Source organism: Carcharodon carcharias, chromosome 13 (assembly GCF_017639515.1).
Source record: "Carcharodon carcharias isolate sCarCar2 chromosome 13, sCarCar2.pri, whole genome shotgun sequence".
In the NCBI taxonomy this organism is placed as follows: domain Eukaryota; kingdom Metazoa; phylum Chordata; class Chondrichthyes; order Lamniformes; family Lamnidae; genus Carcharodon; species Carcharodon carcharias.
This window is the reverse complement of record NC_054479.1, coordinates 120,717,455-120,739,239: the sequence shown is the minus strand read 5'-3', so window position 1 is coordinate 120,739,239 and position 21,785 is coordinate 120,717,455. Positions and strand designations below refer to the sequence as shown.

Sequence of the window (21,785 nt, the reverse complement as noted above, 5' to 3'; positions counted from 1 at the left end):
CACTTCCATGGATAGAGTGAAAGTAGATACTTGCCAAAATTGGACTGGATAGGTGAATTCAGAAAAATGCATTGGAGACAATTGGACAGGCAGGGGTGTGATAGAAATCGATCTATCTGTACTCTGCCAAAAATACATCACTTCTTAGAAATCTTCCACAAATCACATGAAACTGCTGCAAAATTGCTATGCAGACAGCATGCTGACAACTTCTTGGAAAGCAGAAAGCCATAAAAAATGTGAATAACTGGTTGAGCTGTTTTTGGCAGAGTCACTATATCATCCTGCCCTTCGTTAGATAGTGTCACAGGACCTTTTACCTCAGAAAAATTTCATTTTAATGTCTCAAAGGATGACATTATCAACAATGCAGTGCTCCTTCAGCAATTTACTGAAGGGTCAATGTGGACTGTGTGTCCAAATGGTGAACATTTATCAAATTGCAGAACTATTACCATAACTATGTAAGATATATGAAAATTACAGAAAATTATTGTATGCGACCTGCCAGTTCTGCATCTTTGCTTTTCCCACCTTCTCCCTGTCACATGCACATAAAGTTAACAAAAACCTGAAAAACCACAATAAACACAAGTTTTCCAAATGTAATTTACTGTAAAAGTACAATCACTAAAAGTACACCTCACTCTTATTTCATATACAAAACAACACTGTCCCATCCCAGGAGAAAACAATTTACAAGAAAAATTCAAACATACAATATTGTTTTATTTATTAGCCACTGAATTTGACAGGAAATGAGAAATACAAGGTAACATTATGTCCTGAGGAAACTGTAATGAGTACAGATCAGCAGATGACTGGTAAAAACACAAATATTTGAAGAACTTAAGCTGGGTTCCCATGGGGTAGACCTTCGTTATTACTGGCCTTAAAAAGCAGAACTGGAAATACATCACAGTCCAGGTAGCACTTATGAAAAGACAAGTTATGACACTTCAATACACATCCTTCGCTAGAAGTGTTCCGTGTTCTCACTAAGGATTCACATCCAAGATCTCAACTTGTCTTTTCTCTTCACTGGTCATGACCTACTACATATTTTCAGCATTTTCTGTTTATTTCACGGCTAATGAAGTATTTGAACTTCTACATATAAAGTGCAGAATTCTAGGCAATTGTGTTACTTGGAAAGGATTTCAAATCGGCCAGAGCAAAGGTGTCTAATACTTTGTTATTGGTACTACCCACGTTTTGAACTTAAGAAACAACACAGTGGTGATTTAACTGCAATAGCTGTGATGTTTCTGACCAACAGTGGCAGTTCTGGTGGTTTGGATCCATAGCACAGAATTCCAACAGAATAATTTAGGTGATGAACATAACAGCTCAATTTGTTCTTGTGGTTTAGAAGATAACCTGAACACCTCAGGTGAATTATTATGCAGTGATTCACAAAGATATATCCATTAGTTTCATAGATTTCAATATCTGAGAATAGTATCCAATAATATACTTTCTTTTGAAAAAAGGTGGCTGAGGGGTGACCTGATACAGGAATTTAAAATTATGAAAGGTTTTGATGGAGTGGATGCAGAAAAGTTGTTTCTACTTGTAGGGAAGAGCCTAACTAGTCATCAATAAATCCAACATGGAATTCAAAAGAAACCTCTTTACCCAAAAAAATGGCGAGAATGTAGAACTTGCTACTACAGATAGTGGTTGAAGTGAATAGTATATAGGTGCATTTGGAGAAACATTTCAAGGTGAAGCAAATAGAGAGTTACGATGAGAGATTTAGGTGAGGGAAAATGCAAGTATATTCAAGTGGAGCATAAATGTCGGCATGGACTGGTTGGGCTGAATGACTTGTTTCTGTGCAGTATATTCTATGTAATGTATAATGTAATCTTCTCTTCTAATGTCTGAATGAACAGGTTACCTGATAAGAGTGCTGCTGTGACATCAATAATAAATAATGGCTATTATGTATGTATACGTGAATTATGAGTATATAACACATAACATTTGTTTTTGTGTTAACTCACCTCAAGTGACAAACCCTGACTTGTGAAATCCACTTCATGCAGAATTAGTGTTTACAAATACAATCTGTGTCCTTCAGTTCTGGGGGTTAAGGGCTGTTTATCTAAACAGGCATCGTGATGGAAGTGCATCACCTACACACCTCCACTAAAAGTAAAATAGTTGATTGGGCACATTGTACAAGAAACTTAGTAGATTCGTATAAGAAAAAATTAAATTCTACCTCTTTTATCAAATTATTAATGGTAGGTTTGTTTTCTCGACCCATGCATTTTAGCAATATCCAGACACCTAAAATATACTGCAGTTGTGAATTTAATATTTATTTCGAGCATATTTTTCTTGCTATGGTTATTTTCATAAACATCTAGGTAGTTTTCCTCAGAATACTTCATTGCACATCCTTTGCTAGATGTGTTCAGTGTTCTCATTAAGGATTTACATCCAAAATCTCTTTTCTCTTCACTGGTCATGACCTACTACATATTTCCAGCAGTTTCTGTTTATTTGGGAAGCGGAGTAGATTTGGTTGGAGCATAGGAGTTTGCAATACAGGCTGAGGAGCTGGGAAATATAGAACAGCGCTGCCACTGATGGGAGGGTCAATACAGTTAACAAGTACTCAGGAAAGCTACCCATCACAGAATCACACAGTGCAAAAGAGGCCCTTCGGCCCATCGAGTCTGCACCGACACATGAGAAACACCTGACCTACCTACCTAATCCCATTTACCAGCAATTGGCCCATAGCCTTGAATGTTATGACGAGCCAAGTGCTCATCCAGGTACTTTTTAAAGGATGTGAGGCAACCCGCCTCCATCACCCTCCCAGGCAGTGCATTCCGGACCGTCACCATCCTCTGGGTAAAAATTTTTTTCCTCACATCCCCCCATAACCTTCTGCCCCTCACCTTGAAATTATGTCCCTTTGTGACTGACCCTTCAACTAAGGGGAACAGCTGCTCCCTATCCACCCTGTCCATGCCCCTCATAATCTTGTACACCTCGATCAGGTCGCCTCTCAGTCTTCTCTGCTCCAACGAAAACAACCCAAGTCTATCCAACCTTCCTTCATAACTTAAATGTTTCATCCCAGGCAACATCCTGGTGAATCTCCTCTGCACCCTCTCCAGTGCAATCACATCCTTTCTATAATGTGGAGACCAGAACTGCACAAGCATATTAAAAATCTGATATCCGCACACCATTCCTGCCAGCCACTGTAAATTCTCATTCACATTTATAATGAAAACTGCCATTTGTTAACTGTATTGACACCCTCCCATTAATGGCAGCACTGTTTTACATTTTCCAGCTCTTCAGCCTGTATTGCAAACTCCTATGACTCCAACCAAATCTACTCTGCTTCCCAAATTGCTGTACATTTTTCTATTATAACTATAAATATCAAAACAAAAGATTATATAAAATAAGCATAAAATATGACTTTTAGATGTCCAAGTCCAATTAGACCCACCTTCAACTCCTGAAGGCTACACTTGGCCTTGATTCCCCTTGTCAAAAGCCATAGGGAGTTGACTACCTTGTTTTATACAAAAATGATAAGGCTATGTTTAAATGATAACTGTCAAAGGTTGAGGCTAAATGAACAGAAATTCTTAAAATCATGAAAATCATATTTATGAAAACTCATCTTTTGAAAACAGACTTGAAAAGAGACTCAAACAAATAAAAAGCATCTTCTTTATTATTCTAGAATAAGTACAAGGAATTCAAGGGTCCTGAATTTCCTGGGAAGATAATTTGTGGCAAAGAGATAATGACATGAGTTGCTTGACAATTTGCCTTGCTCCACTGTTAGCCTTGCAAAAATGAGAGCTTGCCATCAGTCTCCCAATGAATTTCAAGAAGTTGCTGCATTTGCAGCATATATGCAAATTAGGACTGATATTTCATGACTTAAGAACTCTTTAATGATGAGATTTATCACTCAACCTCTCTCTTGCTCTAATATTTCTTTCCTTCTCTTTATTTATCTTTCAGCAATTAATCTGACTCTAATTTACCATGTGTCCTTCTCTACTATTCACTGTTTGTTTAAAAATTCTTAAACTTCATTGATTAAAGAGATAGACCTTCGGTCCAGTCATTCTCCAAGTTCAAAGGTGCCTGTTGACCTCACTTTCAATTGGCACTTTCAGCAATTTGTAGCACAAAAATAAGTGGAGCTGAAGGATAAGCAAAAAAATCCAACTTACAGCACACACCAGGACATACCTCGCTCCAGCAAATTATGTGTCAATATTAATTTAAAACAGACAACCTCACAGTGGGTTTCCCATTTGACCAGATGAGTACAAGCAACCTTGGATGTAGTACTGAGTCACACATATCAGGATAGGCCAGAGTCAATCAGCTATTAGCTCCCAACCAGAGCTGCAGTTGATGGAATGTGGGCATTTGTTACCCATGCCCAACTATTTAAAAAGGAGGTAACAAGCTGCTGTCTTGGACCGCAGCAGTCTATACAATATAGGAACACCTACAATTGTGTTAGGTAGTTCCAGGATTTTGACTCAGTGATGCTGAAGGAATGGCAATATATTCCCAAGTCAAGATGGTGTGTGACATGGAGGGGAACTTGCAGGTGGTGACATGCCCATGCACCTGCAGTCCTTGTTCTTCTAGGTGGTAGAGGTCACGGTTAGAAGATGCTGCTATTGTGCAATGGTGGAAAGTGTGTATGTTCAAGGTGGGGTGCCAATCAAGTGGACTGCTTTGTCTTGGATGGTATTAGGCTGGAGCGTTATTGAAACTGCACTCATCCAGGCAAGTGGCAAGTATTTCATCAGTAAAGGGAACGCGAGGAGACAGCTAACTATGCCAGAGTGAGACTTGAGTGAGCAGTGAAGGTTCAAGTGGGAATTCAGTGCATGGGGAAAAGAGGTGTGGTATACATAGGAATTATTCTAAGTTAATTAAGTGAGTAATTAAGTTAACTAAATAACACAAGTAACAATGGCAGGGCAGGTGTTATGTTACAGCTGTGGGATGTGGGCTGCTTTGGACGCCAAGGCGATCCAGGACAAATACATCTGCAGAAAGTGTAAGGGGCTAGAGGAATTCCAGATCAGGATTATGGTCATGCCTCTTCGAATAAGGTCGTCTGTTTCAGCCAGCAGTGAGGGACAGGAGGATGTGACCATGAGTGAGGAAGGTAATGGAGCTGAGCAGACAGCAGTGGAGGAGCCTCAGACTTGCAACTGTCAAACAGGTTTAAAATGTTCACAACCTGTATGGATGAAAGCGAGGTCTGTAAGGTGGATGAGCAGGCTGGCCATGGCACCACAGTACATGAAGCTATTCATGCAGAGGAGCAAACAAAGATGTAGTAGTAGTAGTAAAGGACAGTATAGTGAGGGGAATTGACAGAGTCCTCTGCATCAAAGAGCAAGAATCCAGAAGGCTGTGTTGCCTCCCCGGTGCCAGGGTGCAGGACATGTGCTCAGGGCTGGAGAGGCCACTTGCAGTGGGAAGCGGGCAGGGGAACCAGAGGTCCATGTAGGTGCCAATGAGATAGGCAGGACAAGGGAGGAGGTTCTGCATAGTCAATTTGAGAGCTAGGTACCAAATGAAGATGCAGAACCTCAAAGGTAATAATCTCTGGATCAAAGACTGGTGTGGGAGAAGTGGATTCCGGTTTTTGTTGGGCACCAGCACTAGTACTGGGGAAAGTGGGGGCTGCACCGTTGGGATAGTCTACACCTGAACTATGCTGGAACAATGTGAATTGCATAACATGGGAAGTAGAGGGGGCTTTAAAATAAATAAGGGAGTGAGGGATCAAGCTTGGGTAGATGTGGCAAATCAAGGGGTAGATTTAAGGCAGGAGACCACAATAGTAATATGGGAAATGGGTGCCATAGAATAGCAGGAAGGGACAGAAAGATAAAGCATAAGAATACACCAATAGTCAAGACTAGGTGTTACAATGACAAAACTAAAGGCTCTGTATCTGAACGCACGTAGCATTCATAACAAAGTAAATGAATTGATAGCACACATTAAAGTAAATAAATATGATCTGATAGCCATTATAGAGATATGGCTGCAGGATGAAAGGATTGGCTCCCGAATATTATGGGGTATATGACATTCAAAAAGAATAAGAAGCTAGGTAAAGATGAAGGGGTAGCATGCTGATCAAGGATGGTATTGGTGCAATAGTTAGAGATGACCTTGATTCAGGAGATCAGGATGCGGAATCAGTTTGGGTGGAGAGGAGGAATACTTGGGGAAAAAAGTTACTAGTGGGAGTAGTCTACAGGCTCCCTAACAGTAACCACAATTTAGGACAACATATACAAGAAGAAATACTGGGTGCTTGTGATAAAGGGAAGGCAAGAATCATGGGTGATTTTAAAAATCAGATTGGCAGTGGTAGCCTGGATGAGGAGTTCACAGAATGCTTTCGAGATAGCTTCTTAGAGAAGCACGTTCTGGAGCCAACCAGAGAGCACATTATATTAGACTTGTATTAGAATCATATCTCTATAAACTTTATTTTACCTTTTAAGGTAAAATATTGCATTATTTGGACATTGGAAGCTGCCTGAGAGTTTTTTTTAAAAAAGGGTCATAAGTTCACCTTGGAACTGTCAACAAGCAAGCCTCTTCCAAGCAAACACCTGAGCTCTACAGTACTCGAGAAGGAGCTGTTTGTTTGTTTTCAACTGCCAAGCATTTAATTAATGAAAAGCTGGAAGACATAACGGCAATCACGTGGCAGAGGAAAAAGCCTTAAGTTTGAACCTGTGGTTTTGCTTTCAGTCTTGTTGGGGAAAGGCTGAGAACAGAAGGCTGCCCTGATTAGCTCCCTCTCTGCTTTGTAAAACCGTGTGTAGTTCTAGACCTGTAGCCAGATAATTTTCATCCGAGTGTAGTTTGTCCGCATAATTTTGGACTTGCCAGCTAAGATAGGAAGAATTGGTCCAGCTATACTCTCCTCCATGCTGAAGCATCGTTGGTGAACTTCCCAACATCCACTGGGCCCAGAGGAGGGAACGTCAGATCGACCGCATTGAACCTCCATGAACTTTAATTTCTTTTCTAAGAAAGTTTTTTTCCCCATCCACCCGACTCTGCAAAGACTACCTGCATGTCTTCTGTTTGTCTGTGTGCGCACTGGGGAAGTTTAAGAGGGCTAGTCAGTTACATTTCCAGGTTCCAATTGTGTATCAACCAGCTCTTGAAATTTATTTAAAAGGAGTTTTGTTTTATAATAAATTAATCATTGAGTTTTTTGAAAGAGTTTTTGGGTACTAGAAGTATAGGCAAACAATTGGCCATTTCGGTGAGAAAATTAAGCATTTAAATTAATGGTATGGCCTGCAGAGTAGTAGGGCTTGATAATTAGCACACTCCTCCCATCCCAGTCGTAACACCTGGTATTATATAATGTGACAGAATTAATTAATGACCTCAGAGTGAAGGCACCCTTAGGTAGCAGTGTCCACAAAATGATTGAATTTTACATCCAATTTGAAAGGGAGAAGACTGGGTCTAAGACTAGCATTTTGAACTTAAATAAGGGGAACTATGTGGGCATGAAACCTAAGCTAGCTGAAGAGAACTGGCAGATCAATAGAGAAGCAGTGACAGACATTTAAGGGGATATTTCAGAATACTCAGAATGAGTATATTCCTACTATGAAGAAAAATTCTAAAGGAAGGACCCACCATCTGTGGTTAACTAAAGATGTTACAGAAAGCATCAAACTTAAGAAAAAAACATATAACTGTGCAAAGATGAGTGGCAGGTCAGATGATTGGTCAGGATATAAAAAACGGCAGAGAATGACTAAAAGGTTAATCACGAGAAAGAAATTAGAACACGAGAGGAGGCTAGCCAGAAATGTAAAAACAGATAGCAGGAGTTTCTTCAGGAATTTAAAAAGGAAAAAAGTAGTGAATGTTGGTCCTCTAGAGAGTGACAATGGGGAGTTAATAGTAGATAATAAGGAAATGACAGATGAAATAAACAAATATTTTGCTTCTGTCTTCACTATAGAGGATACAAAAACATTCCAGTAACAGCTGTAAATCAGGAGGTGGAAGGGAAAGGGGAACTTGGTAAAATTATAATCATTGGGAAGCAGTACAGAGCAAACTGATGGGGCTGCAGGCTGACGAGTCTCCAGGTCTTGATGGACTTCGTCCAAGGGTCTTAAAAGAGGTAGCTAATAAGGTAGTAATTGTATTGGTGTTAATTTTTCAAAATTCCCTAGATTCTGGAAAGGTTCCATCAGACTGGAAAGTTGCGAATCTATTCAAGGAGGGGGGCAGAAAACAGGAAACTATAGGCCAGTTAGCTTGACGTCTGTCATGGTTTTGCCATTGTGAGATTTGAACTCTTGAACTTGGGGTTACAAACCCAGTACCATAACCACTTGGCTATTTAGGCCAAGCCTTTGACGTCTGTCATGGGGAAGGTGTTAGAATTGATCATTAAGGAGGTTATAGCTGGGCATTTAGAGAAACTCAAGATAAGTGGGAAGTATCAACATGATTTTATGAAAGGGAAATCATATCTAACCAATTTATTGGAGCTCTTTGAAGGAGAAAGATGTATTGTGGATAAAGGTGAGTTTGTAGATTCACTGTTCTTGGATTTCCAGAAGACATTTGATAAGGTACCGCATCAAAAGTTATTTCAGAAAATAAAAGCTCATGGTGTATGGGTAATGTATTAGCATGGATAGAAGATTGGCTGGCTGGCTTTAAACAGAGAGTAAGCATAAATGGGTCTTTTTCTGATTGGCAGGATGTGACGAGTGGAGTCCTACAGGGATCTGTGCTGGGGCCTCAACTTTTTACAATTTATATCAATGACTTAGATGAGGGGAGTGAAGGCATGATAGCTAAATTCGCAGATGTCAGAAAGATAGGTAGGAAAGTATGATGTGAAGAGGAACGTAAGGAGGTTGCAGACACATAGAGATAGGTTGAATAAGTGGGCAAAAATATGGCAGATGGAGTATAATGTGGGAAAATGTGAAGTTGTTCACTTTGGCAGAAGAATAAAAATGCAGGGTACTATTTAAATGGAGAACGATTGCAGAATTCTGAGCTGCAGAGGGGTCCAGGTGTTCTCGTGCGTGAGTCACAAAAAGTTAATATGCAGGGACAGCAAGTAATTAAGAAGGCTGATGGAATGCTGTCCTTTATTACAAGAGGAATTTAACCTAAGTTAAGGATGTTATGCTTCAGGTATACAGGGCATTGGTGAGGCCACATCTCGAATAGTGTGTGCAGTTTTTGTCTCCTTACTTAAGGAGGAATGTAAATGCATTGGGAGGTAGTTCAAAGGTTTACTAGATTGATACCTGGAATGAGCAGGTTGCTTTGAGGAAAGGTTAGACAGAGTGGGCTTGTTTCCAATGGAGTTTAGAAGAGTGAGGGGTGACTTAATTGAAGTACATAAGATCCTGAACCATATTGACAAGGTGGATGTGGAAAGGATGCTTCTTCTTGTGGATGAGTCCAGAACCAGGGGGCACTGTTTTAAAATTAGGGGTTGCCCTTTTAGGACAGGGATGAGAAGAATTTTTTTTTGAGGGTTGTGCGACTTTGGAACTCTGCCTCATTCATTGAATATTTTTCTTGACAATAAATAGAAACAGGAGGAAGCCATCCAGCCATTTAACCAGAGAAAACGGTTTCACTCCATCCACACAATTGAACCCTTCTAATATTTTAAGCAGCTTGATCAGATCGTCTGTAAACCTTCTATAGTCTACGCTGCTGAAACCCAGAATTGAACCAGTAATTTTTATGCCTTCAAGTTAATCATCTGCAACTGAGCTATTTCAAACCCCAGGCTATAGGATCAAAATCCTTCTCTGATCATTCTATGTAGGTTCAGCCGGCGCAGACACAATATGTTCCTGAGTTTAATAGCCCAGAGGAGAGGAGCTTAAATCCCACTGTGGCAAGTTGTGAATTTAAAATTCAGTTTAAAAAATTTGGAAATAAAAAATGACTTTAAAGCAGTTGTTGAAAAACCAACAGATTCACTAATGTCACTTTAGAGAAGGAAACCTACTTAACCTGGTCTGGCCTATACTTGACCCCACTTCCACAACATGCTTTCAGAAGGCAAGCCACAGTTACCACCTTCTTAGGACAACTAGGGGGCAATAACTGCCAGCAATACCCACATACCAAGAATGATTTTTAAGAAAAGCAGCTCCCTGTTGGTCTTCTATCAAGTATTTTCCCTGACAACTGCTTAGTTTGACCCACAGAACAATCAGCAGGGGCTTTGTTCACAATCTTTCAATTCTCTTTGGATTCAGGAATAATACCTGAGGACTCGAGTTCCTAATGTTAAGCCATCATTCAGGAAAGGTGAGGGATAAAACAGGAAAATAGAGGCCAATCAGCCTAACATTGGTGATGGGGATGTTACTACAGCCCATTGTCAGGGACAGAATGAACTTTTATTTCGAAAGACATGAATTAATTGTGGAGAGAGGTATGGATTTGTTAACCAAATTGTTTCTGACTAACTTGAATTATTTTAGGTGACAGAGAAGATTGATCAAGTTGGTGCAGTAAATGCTGCATATATGGATTTTCAGAAAGGATTTGACAAAGTACCACAAAGGAGACTTAAGAAAACAGAAGCCCATGGAATTCAGGGGAAAATGTTGGCATGGATACAGAATTAGCTCTCTCAGAGGCACCAAGGATGGGTGTTTTTCACACTGGGAGGTGGTTTGCAGTCCTGCTCCTGAAGGGTCAGTTTTTGATCCATGACACTTTTCAGTTTTAATAAACAACCTGGGCTCCAGTGTGGGGACCAGCATTATAAAGTTGGCAGATGATACAAAACTTAGCAAAGTAGTAGATCACGACGAGGATAGTTACAGGCTTCTGGATGACATAAACAGGATGGTGAAATGGGCAGAAGATGGAGTTCAATGCAGAGAATGATGAACTGATGCATTTTGGGAGGATTAATTTGAAAAGAAAGCATATTATAAATTACACAATTTTGGGAAAAGTACATGAACAGAGAGACCTTGGTGTACATTTACACAAACCCTTAAAGGCACCAGGGCAAGTTGATAAGATGGCTAAAAAGCAGTTGGGTTACTTGGTTTCAGAACATAGGAAGAGAATATAAAAGCAGGGAGATCATGAATCATTGGTTACTCCTCAGCTGGAGTAGCGGACAATTCTGCGCACTGCACTTCAGGAAAGATATAAATCTCTTAAAAATGACACAGAGGGGGTTTCCCAGGATGTTACCAGGGATGAGGAATTCAGTTAGGAGACAAGACTGGAAAAGTTAGAACTGTTCTCCTTGGGAAGGAGAAGGCTAAGAGGTGACTCTAATAAATGTTTTCAGGATGATGAGAGGTATTGATAGGGTAGATATTCCCACTGGAGAGTGGACCACTAACCAGAGATCCTAGATTTTAAATCTGGGAGGCAAATGCATTGTGGTATTGTCACTGGACTAGATTTCCAGAGACCCAGGGTAATTCTCTGGGGATCCAGGTTCGAATCCCACCACGACAGAAGGTGAAATTTGAATCCGATAAAAATCCAGAATCAAACATCTGATGATGACCACAAAACGATTGCCAATTGTTGTAAAAACCCATCTGGTTCACTGAAATCTGCTGTCCTTACCTGGCCTGGCCTACATGTGACTCCAGACCCACAGCAATGCAGTTAACTCTTAAATGCCCTCTGAACAAGGGTAATTAAGGGCTCCCACATCCCATGAATAAATAAAACAAAATTTAAGAACTAGCGAGATTAGGAGAATGTTTTCACTCAGTTATTAGGATCTGAAATGCTCTAACTGAAAAGGTGGTGGAAGCTGATTCTGTGGCTGGAATGTTACCAATTCATGGGTATTTTATCCATGTCCAAGGGAGGTGTTGGGTAGCCTGCTCATCCATGGAGCAATTAATGGTCACTTAAAGTCCTCCTCCCACCATTGCTGGGATTTTTCCCATAGTGGGGAAGGCCAGCTCCAAGTGTCGAGGCCACCAAGTAAAACCTGGTGCCACCCTAGGCAGACTAGGGGATGCCTCCTGGTCGGAGACGCTGTGCCCATTGGAAATATCCCAAGGTAATCGCCCTGCCCTCCCCCCACCACCCTCTCAGTCCCTACCCCTCACCACGGCCGGCTAGCCTGGCCCCGGCGAGACCCCAGAATCACCTGTGTGTTTGGACTCCATAGCTCCTCGTCTTTGGGGACTGCCTGCAGTCCCAACAGTGGCCACTGCTCCAGGTGGCATTGCTGGGCAAGAGAGCTGCCGGTCATTTGATTGGCCAGCAGCTCTCAGAGGAGGGACTTTCTCCCAATGGGGACAACCCGACAGCTGTAAAATGGCTGTGGGGTCAGTCAGCCAAGTGCAGACGGGCTCAGCCCCAACTTTAATGGCGGGAGTCGAGGCCACTGCCCCTCGCATAAAATTCAGCCCCATGAGGAATTTTAAAAGGGGGTTGGACAAGAACTTATGGATCAGAGACTTGCAGAATTATGGACAAAAGTGTGGATGTGGGGCTAAGCATGACAGCTCTTTCAAAGAACCAGCATAGATATGATAGGCTGAAAGATCTCCTTCTGTGCTTGAAGTTATTGTTTCTATGTAAAAAAAAAATTAATTCAAAACAAAAATAGTGTTGTTAAAAAAGTTTTGAGGTATTTTTGTTTTCGAACATACAATCTTGACAGAAAGCCTTGGTTACCACCAGAACCAAGGTGGGCGAAGACCACCCCCCGCCACCACCCACCCTCTGCTATGTATTCTGAAAGTGAAGCCCACTTAATGCATAAGGGAAAGATTACTAAATAGTCTGCCTCCATGTTATTTTTAAGGCAGAGATAGATAAGTTCTTGTTAGGCAAGGGAATCAAGGGACATTTGCCCAGGAGAGAGAGACAGAGAGCGAACCTGGTTAGAGAACATCCCAAAGGCAGCTGCTTCAGCTCTAGAACGTCAGGTTTGAAGAAACGAAATGAAGAGTGACATCACAGGAAAACCATAAGTTCATTGGCTGGTGAGAAACTGCTGTTAGGGAGTGTCTTTAAATAGCTGTAAATTAGAAAAGCATGTTATCTTCAAAGAAGTAGCTACTTGGATTTAAGTAAGAATCACTTGGAATAGGGGAGTAAATTTAAATCAGGGTCAGTAAAATAAAGTAACATAAGTAAACCAAAGTACAATAAAATTAACATAAGGAAAGTAAAGTAAGACATGACAGGCCAGCTTGGTCAAGTGGAATGTATGTCCTGTAATATGTGGGAAGTTGTGTACACTGCAGGTGTCCTAGATGATCACATGTGCAGGAAGTGCTGCCAGCTGCAGAAACTTGAGCTCCAGGTTTCGGAACTTGTGTGGCAGCTGGAGTCACTATGGTGCATCCGCAAGGCTGAGAGCTATGTGGATAGCACGTTCAGTGAGGTGGTCACACTGCAGGCAAAAAAAGAATGGGAGGCTGCCAGGCAGTCCAAGAGAACCAGGCAGGTGGTGCAGGAGTCCACTCACAAATCGGTTTTCAGTTTTGAATACTGGTGAGGGTGTTGATTCCTCAGAGGAGTGCAATCAGAGCCAAGTTTGTGGCACCACAAGTGGCTCGGCTGTACAGGAGGGGAGAAAGAAGAGTGGAACAGCAATAGTGATAGGGGATTCATTAGTTAGGGGAACAGACAAGCAGCCGTAGATGTGACTCCAGGATGGTATGTTGCCTCCCTAGTGCCAGGGTTAAGGATGTCACCGAGCGGTTGCAGGACATTCTTCTGAGGGAGGATGATCAACCAGAGGTCATGATCCACATTGGTATCAATGACTTAGGAAGGGGGATGTGGTCCTGCAATCAAAATTTAGAGAGCTGGGTCAAAAATTAGCAAGCAGGACCTCAAATGTAGTAACCTCTGAATTACTACCAGTGCCACGTGCAAGTGAGTACAGAAATAGGATAAGACAGGCGAATGCATGGCTGGAAAATGGTGCCGGGGGGGGCGGTGGTGCAGGGCTTTAGATTCCTGGAGCAGGCTCTGGGGAAGATGGAGCCTGTACAAGATGGACGGATTGCACCTGAACAGAGCCGGGACTGAGCGCCTTGCGGGTGTTTTGCTGGTGGTATTTGGAGGGCTTTAAACTAACTTGGCAGGGGTGTGGGAACCAGGAGAATGTATCAGAGAGAATGCCAGGCAGCACAAAATGCTGGGACAGACAGATAGCACTAGTTTAGAGAATAGTAAATTAATAGGTGGAGTCGCAGTAAGGGTGAAAGTCATGAAGTTTAAATCAAGATTACTTTGCATGTATATGAATGCATGGAGTATAGTAAATATGATTGGGGAGTTACAGGCGCAGATTGCCATGTGGAAATACGATGTTGTAGTGATAAGAGAGACCTGGATTAAGGAAGGGCAGGACTGGGGGTTAAATATTCCTGGGTACAAGGTGTTCAGAAAAGACAGGAAAGGAAGAAAAGAAAGAAGGGTGATGGTATTGGTTAAGAAGAACATTGCAGCACTGGAGAAAAAGGATGTCCCAGATGGTTCAAGGACAGAAACAATTTGGCTACAGCCAAGGAACAAAAAGGATACAATTTCATTGATCGGTTTCATCTATAGACTACCAACTATTGGGAAGGATGTAGAGGAACAAATCTGCAGGGAAATTACGAAGAGATGCAAACATTATAGAGTAGTAATAATGGAGGGTTTTAATTACCCGAATGTAGACTGGGAGAGTGGTAGTGTAAAGGGCAGAGAGGAGCAAGAGATCCTAGATTGCGTTCAGGAGAATTTTCTTCAGCAGTATGTATCCAGTCCAACAAGAAAGGATGCACTGTTGAACCTGGCTCTTGGAAACGAGTTGGGCCAAGTAGATCAAATGTTAGTGGGGGAACATTTAAGAGACAGTGATCAATATATTGTAAGGTGTAGGGTGATGGGTGATGGTAGAAAAGGACAATGTGCAATCCAGAATAAGAATAATTAACTGGGGACAGCCGACTTCAATGGGGCAAGAATGGAACTGGGCCAGATAGACTGGAACCAAAGGTTGCAGGAAAAACTGTAGCTGAACAATGAGCTACTTCTAAAGAAGAAATGGTTTGGGCATAGTCAATGTATATTCCCTCAAAAAGGAAAGGTAGGACAAACAAATCTAAAGCTCCCTGGATGAAAAAGGAGATACAAATTAAGGTAAAGAAAAAGTGTGTTTATGACGGGTGTCAGGTAGAAAATACAACGGCGAACCAAGCGGAATTACAGAAGTTTCAGAGGGGAGGTGAAAAAGCAAATAAGAGAAGCAAAGGGGGAATCATAAGAAAAGACTGGCAGCCAATATAAGGGGGAATCCCAAAGTCTTCTATCAGCACATAAATAATAAGAGGGTGGTAAAAGTAGGGCCAATTAGGGACCATAAAAAGGATTTACACATAGAGGCAGGGGACATGGCTGAGGTGTTAAATGAGTATTTTGCATCTGTCATTAGCAAAGAAGCAGATGCTACCCAGGCCACGGTGACAAGAGGAGGAAACTGTTACTAGAAGGGTTCAAAATTGAAAAGGAGGAAATGTCGGATAAACTGTCAGTACTTACGATTGACAAGGCACTGGGACCAGATGAGATGCATCTAAGGATGCTGAAGGAAGTAAGAGTGGAAATTGCAGGGGCACTGGCAATAATCTTTCAGTCTTCCCTAAAATCAGGGTAGGTGCCAGAGGACAGGAGAATTGCAAACATTACGCCCTTGTTCAAAAAGGGTTGTAAGGATAAGCTCAGCAATTATAGACCAGTCAGTTTAACTTCAGTGATAAAAGCAAAGAACTGCGGATGCTGGAAATCCAAAACAAAAACAAAAACAAAAATACCTGGAAAAACTCAGCAGGTCTGGCAGCATCGGTGGAGAGGAGTACAGTTGACATTTCGAATCCTAACTAATTAAAAATAGACCTAAGGTGTGGGAGAGACCAAACGCAGACTGGGTGACCGCTTCGCAGAACACCTTCGGACTGTCCGCAAGCATTACCCAGACCTCCCTGTCACTTGCCATTTCAACATTCCACCCTGCTCTCATGCCCACATGTCTGTCCTTGGCTTGCTGCATTGTTCCAGTGAAGCTCAACGCAAACTGGAGGAAGAGCACCTTATCTTCCGACTAGGCACTTTACAGCCTTCCGGACTGAATACTGAGTTCAACAATTTTATATCATGAACTCTCTCCTCTATCCCCACCCCCTTTCCGTTTTTTCCTCTCCTTTTTGTTTTTTTCCAATAGTTTATATAGATTTTTCTTTTCCCACTATTTCCATTATTTTAAAATATATTTCCATCCATTGTTTTATCTCTACCTTTTAGCATTTTTAGATTCCTTCACCCCAACCCACCCCCACTAGGGCTATCTGTACCTTGTTTATCCAGCTTTCTACCCTTAATTAGCACATTCCTTTAGATAATATCACCACCTTCAACACCTCTTCGTCCTTTTGTCTGTGACATCTTTTGGTTATCTCCACCTATTACTGGCCCTCTACCTCGCTCTTCTTGTCCCAACAACCACCCCCCCCAAACCAGCTTATATTTCACCCCTTTTCTATTTTTACTTAGTTCTGTTGAAGGGTCATGAGGACTCAAAACATCAATTGTGCTCCTCTCCACCGATGCTGCCAGACCTGCTGAGTTTTTCCAAGTATTTTTGCTTTTGTTTTAGTTTAACTTCAGTGGTGGGGAAGCTTCTAGAGAAAATTATTTGGCATAGAATTAGTGGTCACATGGAAAAATTTGGGTTGATTAGGAAGTTCCAACAAGGATTTATAATGGGGAAATTGTGTTTAACTAACTTGGAGGTTTTGAAGAGGTAACAGAGAGGGTTGATGAGGGTAATGCTGTTGATGTGGTGTACATGAACTTTCAAAAGGCATTTGATACAGTGCCACACAACAGATGTGAGAAAAGCTACAGCTCATGGAATAACAGGGATAGTAGCAACCAAGATTGGCTGAGTAATAGGAAACAAAGGGTAATGGTCAATGGATATTTTTCGGGCTGGGGAAGATTTGTAGTGGAGTTCCCCTGGGGTTGGTACTGAGACCCTCGCTTTTCCTGATATATATTAATGATCTAAATCTTGGTATGCAGGGGATAATTTCAGTTTGCTGAGGATACAAAACTTGGAAGCATTGCAAACTATGAGGAGGACACTATAGGACTTCAAAAGGACAGAGACAAATTGTGGGCAGATAGGTGGCAGATGAAGTTCAATGTGAAGTGTGAGGTGATTCAGTTTGGTAGGAAGAACATGGAGAGGCAATATAAAATAAGGGGTACAATTCTTAAGGGGATGCAGGAGTAGAGGGACCTGGGTGCATATGCGCATAGACCATTGAAGGTGGCAGGACAGGTGGAGAGAGCAATTAATAAAGTATACAGTGTCCTGGGCTTTATTAATAAGGCCATAGAGTACAAGAGCAGGGAGATTATTCTGAGCTTATGTAAGACACTAGTTAGACCTCAGATGGAGAATTGCGTACAGTTCTGGGCGCCACACTATAAGATGTGATCCCATTGGAGGGAATGCAGAAGAGATTTGCAACAATGGTTCCAGGGATGAGAAGCATGAGTTATGGATGAGATTGGAGATGCTGGGTCTATTCTCCTTGGGGAGGAGGAAGCCAAGAGGAAATGTGATAGAGATGTTCAAGATCATGGATAGACAGGGCTGGATAGAATAGATGGGGAGAAACTGTTCCCACTCGTCAAGGGATCGAGGACAAGAGGGCACCGGAAAAAAGTGACTTGCAGAAGAAGCAAATGTGATGTGAGAAAAAACTTCTTCACAGCGAGTAGTTTGAGTCTGGAATGCACTGCCTGGAAGTGTGGTGGAGGCAGGTTCGACTGAGGCATTCAAGGCAATTGAATAGAAACAATGTGAAAGGGTACAGAGGAAAAACAGGAGACTGGCACTTAGTCATGGTGCTCATTTGGAGAGCTGGTGCAGATACAAAGGGCTAAATGGCCTCCTTTTGCACCATAACAATTCTGTGATTTACCAGGGGTAGATGGGAATGTGGAATTCGAAACACAAACAGATCAGACATGATGTTAATGAATGGCAGTGCAGGCTTGAAGGGCTGAATGGCCTAATTCTGCTCCTATTTTGTACGTTCACCACACTCCTGGTCTGCACCTTATAGATGGTGGACAGGCTTTGAATAGTCAGGAGGCAGCTTACTTGCTGCAGAATTCCCAAACCTTGTAGCCACTGTATTTATGATGGTATAGTTAGAATGCTACAATTGACATCAGCATCATAGATCAGCAAGGAGGAAAATCAGCCAGAATTCTCACCGATTGCTGTTTAGTGACTAGTGAAAATGTCACATATCTGGATATTGGACTGGAAATAATACTGATAATACCCACTCTCCTATAGCCAAATGTTTAGATAGACAATAGTACAAACTCTTGCATTAAATACATACAACAGTGCATGTTTGTGTCAGGTTAGTCTTACTGAAGTAATATTAAGAGATAATAAAAAAGACAAACCACTGTGGTGCAATACTCTCTACTTGCTTGGTTAAGCATGGCTTGAACAACATGAGAAACTCGACACCTTAAATGTTCACTCCCTCCACCGCCGGTGCACCATGGCTGCAATGTGTATACCAAGTACAAGATGTACTGCAACAACTCAACGAGGCCTCTTCGACGGCACCTCCCAAATTGCAATCTCAAACACCTATGACAGGGCAACAGGCATGTGTGGAACAGTACCTCCAAGTTTCCCTCCAAATCACACACCATACAGATATTTTGCTGTTCCTTCAAAGCTCACTGGGTCAAAATCCTGGAACACTCTCCCTTACAGCAGCTTCACTACATGGACTGTAGCAGTTCAAGAAGGCACCCCGCCTTCTCAAGAACAACCTCAAGAACAACTAGGGATGGGAAATAAACAATGGGCTCAATGTCACTCACATCTGGTGAACTATTAAAAAACTGACCACAGGAGGTAGAATTTCAGGAACATCAATTCAACCAGTTGAGAAACTGTGTTGTACTTATCTGGAGATTTTGACAGGCATATAAGAATCTGACTGAACTATAATAGCAACCATTTTAATTAGCAAAAATGTCATATATATATGTAAAAGTTGATTTGCAACTTTTAACCAGTATTTAACACTTCTTGACAACAATACAACTGATATATGTTAATATTCACAGCACAAAGGACTTTCCTGCTTGTATGGAGTTTACATTATTTATGTTCCATCTAAGATGATCATGAAACAGGTTTACTATTTTAGGTGTCAACTGGCCTATGGTAGTGGACAGCCCAAAATCTAATCATGCTATTACAATTTTAGTTATATTTTGGCATCTACAGTTTAATAATGAGGGGTGTTCGATTTACAATACTCCAAACCAGAATTAATATCAATTCCAGCTCCAGAAATAAAAGTACAAAGCAGCCTCTGCATTGAATCCAACTATATAAATATAAGATTGTTAGGCCAATAACTTATGATACGACCCTGTGACATCTTCATAGCTTGTAAGTTTTGGCCTGTTAGATATGAACTTCCATTAAAATAAAATTAAAGATATAAATAAAATCGCCAAACATGAATTCACATAAAATATAAACTTAACAAGCATATTGTGGTGCAAGTAGCAGAACAATGCTTTCGTGATTAAAAACATTAACCCTGTCCACCTGCTGGTAAATGATGATTTTGGTCTGTAAACTTATTTACGCTTGCAGGAAATCAAAATAACTATCAGCCATACACCAGAGTTTCTAATGGTCAAACATTATATTTCAATGGAACTGGATATTGCATTTTCCTCTGCGCTATCATATTCAACGTGTTAGGCCACTCCAGCACCTGTAAACATTAGGCCACCTTGCTTCAACATTCAAGTAGCCAATGAACATTCATCTTTAATAAAATATTAAGACTAATCAGAGTGTATTACAGACCTAAAATTCACATCAGCAAAAGTAAATTGAGCTTCCGAATGTCATTGTGGAATTATATTTCTAAAACCTTAATAGATTTCTTTAGAAGACTGATAGATATCCCAGAAATAAATACGAATGTAAAACAATGTACAATAAACCTAAAAGATTGGCTTTTTATTTGCAATCGGCTTCCAACACTGCAATAACTTGAGGTAGATGAAACGAGCGCCGCATGGGGTGTGGAGAACCCAAGTGGATTAGATTTACTATAATACCAAATGTCCGCCATTTTTCCTGACAGAGCAAAGGACAAAAGAGTGGCTTCACACTCTTTAAAGGTATATGATAGAAACAGCCTATTTCCTCATGCACCTTTCGGGACGATTTACAAATTTTACCTATTTTTTAAACATAAACTGCTTCAAGGATTGATGAATCGAGAACCAAATCGATTTTTCTTTAAATGACCAGTCCCGTCACTTGTCAGGAATATAATTCTCAGCAAATCATACAGGAAGTTGGAAAGTAATGTATTCTTAATTTTACTACACTTCCTTAACTTGAACTTAAAATATCTCCCCTTGCCAACCCCCAAAAAAAAGGACGAATGATATTTTGGGACCGCACGCAGGAGCCTATTCAGAACTAAACATATCTACTTAGAAACTATGAATATGAATTAAAATCAGTTGTAAAAGGGAAAGTTTCCAATCCCAATCTAAATAAATTCCAAAGATAAACAAGTCCACCCTCCCTCAAGATGTTTTGGTTCCACGTTTGCAGTGGTCCACCTTCCCCTCTCGAATTCGAAGTACGTTATCTGTGGTACAAAGCTTTTAAATGTAATTATTTTACGTAGTTCGTATTGACAAAAGTCGAACTACATTTAAAAATACTTGACTAACTAAAACGTAGACATATTTAGTGAGAATCCTTCAGAAAAAAGGCTAAAATTTAAGAAATACTTAAGCATTAACGTCGCATTATATATCTAAACATTACCCGTTGCTAGGTATTCTACCATAATCAGAGAGATGACAGTAAGTGCTAACCAGAGAATATATCACAGGCACGTTTCTTTTCACTTTGAGAACTAAAATGGAGTAAAACGGAAATGTTTATTTATAAAAGTCCAAGTGAGACCAAAGTTGAAGAATACTAGGATTCAAAATTTGACATAAATGCATTTTAAAACATCCATATATACAAATAAATTAATTACATAGATGCTCGAAAAGAGAAAGTATTGTTATGGACTGTAATCCCCTAAATTAAAAAAAACGGTTCACTAAACCCGCCATATTTCGCGTTGTCAGTCTGTAACCAAACCTACCACCTCGGTCGCAACAGAGGGGAGGAGAGGGGGAGGGAATCAACGCATATTTTCCTTCAATTGTACATTTCCTCATAAAATACTTCTGACAGATGCCATGTAACATCATCTTACCTGAAGAGTCCACCGAGCTGACAGAAAGACTCCGTTTAACTCGTTTTGCCAAACCAAAACAATGCAATATAATCTCCAACACAACGTAAATACACAAATAGCCCTATATATTTTGATCACCCCGCAGCACTAACTCTGCAATTTTAAACTCGATCGTCTTTCTTGAGCAAAAAAAAAAGAGGATTAACCGTTACAAAATATTTAATCTCACGTTGAGAAGATTTCTTTAGCTTTTTTGAACAGTCTCTGTGGAATCTGTTGCTATCTGTGTACCATTTACTCCCCTTCTTTGGAAAATGGCGGCTACGGAACGTCGTTCTACGGGGCTGACGGGGCAGTGGACAAGGGCGGGGAGCT

At 41.0% G+C, this 21,785-nt stretch overlaps 1 protein-coding gene across 3 annotated transcripts in view; it reads right to left on the bottom strand.

The window, feature by feature from the left end:
- kmt2e (lysine (K)-specific methyltransferase 2E) overlaps positions 1–21,743 on the bottom strand; it is a 139,148-nt gene extending 117,405 nt beyond the window's left edge. For 2 of the 3 annotated variants that reach the window (XM_041202240.1, XM_041202245.1), the window contains exon 1: positions 21,429–21,733. The gene's annotated coding sequence lies outside the window, so the exon portion shown is untranslated. Of the gene's footprint in view, positions 1–21,428 lie in introns of all 3 variants that reach the window. The other variant, XM_041202241.1, reaches the window with a different exon arrangement.
- Between the last annotated feature and the right edge of the window lie 42 nt (positions 21,744–21,785).